This window comes from Elephantulus edwardii, unplaced genomic scaffold (assembly GCF_000299155.1).
Source record: "Elephantulus edwardii isolate Elephantulus edwardi_28Jun2011 unplaced genomic scaffold, EleEdw1.0 scaffold00073, whole genome shotgun sequence".
In the NCBI taxonomy this organism is placed as follows: domain Eukaryota; kingdom Metazoa; phylum Chordata; class Mammalia; order Macroscelidea; family Macroscelididae; genus Elephantulus; species Elephantulus edwardii.
This window is the reverse complement of record NW_006399823.1, coordinates 12,183,382-12,187,020: the sequence shown is the minus strand read 5'-3', so window position 1 is coordinate 12,187,020 and position 3,639 is coordinate 12,183,382. Positions and strand designations below refer to the sequence as shown.

Sequence of the window (3,639 nt, the reverse complement as noted above, 5' to 3'; positions counted from 1 at the left end):
CCAAAGCACTTACAGCAATTTATATCAAGAAATCCTAGGTTTTGGTGTGTGGAGGAAATGATTCACTTTTTGGAAGGTAGAATGTCACCTTTTCTATGATTGTAATTGGTAACTTCCCCCTCACAGACCTAAGTGACTGGTACATTCAGAAGTTTGTAATCTGCTGTTCTGAGACATTGTTCATTCTCTAGCACAGACATGGAGTATAAATAAATAACTACAAAGAAGTTCTTAAAATCTGAATTAACATTATGCTGTGCAAAAAAAAAAAAAGTAACCCCCCCAAAAACAAAAAAAATCCCCCAAAAAACAAAACATCAACCAACCAGCCTTGAACAACCTACATTCTATGTAAATACCCTGACTACAATGTGGGTTTGCTTCATGCCTGTTTTTAGTGCCGAAATGGTTGTTGATTTTGGTGTACCTTTTTTTTTTTTTAATGGTTTAGGTCTTTAGCACTTTTGTTTCCAAGCGTCATCGTGCTTTTGAAAAGGTGAATAAACTACCATCTACTCGCAAATCCATTTTTGTTTCAGTCTGAATAAAATCCAGCATAAATGAGTGTTTCTTTTTGTTTTGTTTTGTTCTGGGAATAATGGCTCGGTGGGTGTCTCTGTCCTGGCAGTTCGCTGGTTCTTAGGGGCAGACACCACAGCCTACACTGTCCTTTTGAGTTGACACCGCACAGAACGAGGAAACAGTGAAGTTCGCTTTGTGTTTTTTTGTTGTCTTTTTTTTTTTTAAGCCTCCAGATCTTACCAGGGCAAGTTCTTCGAGAGCAACAGTTCTGGCACCTGATCCTTACTGGATACAGAGGCAGGTTATAACCAGCGTCAGCCGAGCTTCGTGACCTGGAGTTCTCCCTTGATCTTTATGGTGTCGATTGCTGATAATGTTTGAATGGTAAAAATAAAAAAGGTGGTGTCTGTCCACAAACACTCTGAACCTCGGGTGCTCACAGAAAATTTCCACCCTGAATGGCTGGTCCTGGATGAATGGAAAGTAGGGGATCGCTGATTGCTCCTCTCCCCTCTAGCCAGTTACACAGGAGTTTCTGAGGAGCTGGCGGTCTGTGAACACGGCTTTGAGTTCAATCGCCACATCAGCGGGGGGATCCTCCTAGTCACCACAGGTCAAGCAGATTGCAAAGCTCTCTGGGTTGAGGTCTACGATGCCCATCACCAACACCTTCTTGCCTGGTCTCATGCCACCTTTAATGTGCCCGCAAAATGGAACTATCAGCCATGGGAAGTACACCTCCTTTTGAACTGGAGAGCCCAGGGAGTTGTTTAAATGCCCATCGTCTAGTTTCACCACGGCATCGCTGTCGGCCACCGAGCACGGCAAGGGCGGATAAAACTTTTTTTAAAAAGAAACACTAAGATGCTCCTGATCTAGGCTGTGCTCTTTTCAATTATTTGCCGTGCATATGAAAGTTGGTCAGTGCATAAGGATGACAGAAGAGAAGTCGATGCCTTTGAATTGTGGTGTTGGTAAAGAGTATTGAATTTCCCATGGACTGCCAAAAGAACAAACAAATCTTTCTTGAAGGAATTGCAACTTGAGTGCTCCTTAGAGGCAAAAAGGTGACATTTCATTGCACTTACTGGAGCATATTTTCAAGGGGAACTGATCCTTGGAGAGAGACATGCTGGGAAAGGTAAAGGGCCAGTGAAAGACAGAAAGCCCTTCAATGAGATGCATTGACACAGTGCTGGCCACAATGGTTTGGGCTGAGCATAATAGAGATTGTGAGATTGGCGAAGGACAGGGCAAAGGTCAGATCGATGGCTCATGGGGTCAATATACTAGCTGGAGTCGATTTAATGGCACCTAACAGCAGGAACAGGGTTAGAATGTGTGTGTGTGTGTGTGTGAAGATGCAAATACAATGTTTATATGGCAATTTATTCTAGATTATCTACACCCATGATAAAATATAAGGAACCTTTATAATATAGTGTATTATGTGTGGGGCTGCTAATTGACAGGTTGGTAGTTTGAACCCACTAGAGTTCCGAGGGAGAAAGGTGACCAGTCTCCTCCCTTAAATATTTACAACTTTAGAAATCTTGCAGAGGATTACTGTGAGCCAAAACCAACTGATGTTCGTGGTTTTAAGCTGGAGGTTTTTTTAATGATAAAATATACTGTCATATATATATAATCTCTTCTGTGAATTTAGTTGTGTATGCAAATGAGATGCAACTGTAGCTATGAGTAGTTTATTGTGAGTTACAACTGCTAAACATTTGCTTCCTATTGACATTCCTGAAGAAGTTGTTAAAATCTCAAGAACAAGTAAAACATTGATTTCTCAGATTAGCTAATTAAGCTATTTCTTAAACCCACTCACATATACACACTCACAGCTTCCAAAACAAAACAGATGCCTCATTTCTAAGTCTTCCACAAGCTGAACTGTATTTTCCTAGGAGCCATTTGTCACTCTGGAGAAAAAGGACCTCCTCCACCAGTTTCAACAAAGGGAGTTCATATACCCTGGAGATGAGGATTTCTCCAAATCCCTGTTCCCCCACCTTATTCCTGGAAGATAATAAAAATTATACTAGCATTTATTTGCATGTATCCTTGATTGAGTACTATGCTAAAGGCTTTGTTGTTGTTATTGTTATGTGCCATGAAGCCACTTGCAACTTATAGTGACTTAATGTACTACTACAGCTCTGAAGCCTGCCCTATTCTGAGCCAGTCTCACTGACTCCAACATATCTATCCTCATTACCCTAGTTACTCTATCAATCCATCTCATCTGGGGTCTTCTGCTCCTGGGCTGTCCCTCCACCCTTCCAAGCATGATGTCCTTCTTCAGGGACTGGCCCCTCTTCACCATGTGCCCAAAATATGTGAGATGGAGCTTCAAAATCCTAGCCTCCAAGGAGGAACTTGGTTTCATGCTCCCCAAGACGGACTTATTTGCTTTCTTGGCAGTCCATGGTATATTCAAGACTCTTCTCCAGCAACACAACTCAAAGGCATCAAGTCTTCCTCTTCTGTCATCCTTAGTCATTGTCCAGCTTGCTGAAGCATAGCAAGTAATTGTGAAGACTGTGGCCTGGATCAGGCACACCTTATTTACTTTATTAGCAAGTTATCCTTCCCCCTTGGTGGGTCACAAGTACCTCCAACATTCACATACATTAGATATGCAATCAAGAGAGGGAAGTCCGTGGAGAAAGACTTAGCAAAGTGCTTCACAAAGTAGAAGATCAATGAAAAAGTGAAGACCTTCAGTGAGATGACATGACCTAGTGGTTGCAACATGAACTCAAGCACAGCAGAGTTTAGAGTATGGTGCACAATCGGCCTGGGTTTTATTCTGTTGCATGTGATGTTAGTATGAGTTGCAGCCAATGCAATAGCACCTAACAACAACAACAGCCACCACCCAGTCATGAGAATTACAAAAACAATGGCGAAGAAGAGCCATTTCAACAACTGACAACACTGTAGAATTTCTACCCCCTCACAATCAGTAGAGAGATTGTTTTTGCTAGATACCATCAAGTTGACTACAACTCATAGCAACCCTATGAACAATAGATCTGAACCTTGCGCTATCCTGCACCTTTATCTTCATCTTGGATTTTCTCAATTTGTTGTTGTTGTTGTTCT

The 3,639-nt window shown here is 41.8% G+C and overlaps 1 pseudogene; it reads right to left on the bottom strand.

Moving 5' to 3' along the window:
- Positions 1-836: 836 nt before the first annotated feature.
- On the bottom strand, positions 837-3,604 carry LOC102849096 (annotated as a pseudogene).
- Positions 3,605-3,639: the final 35 nt, after the last annotated feature.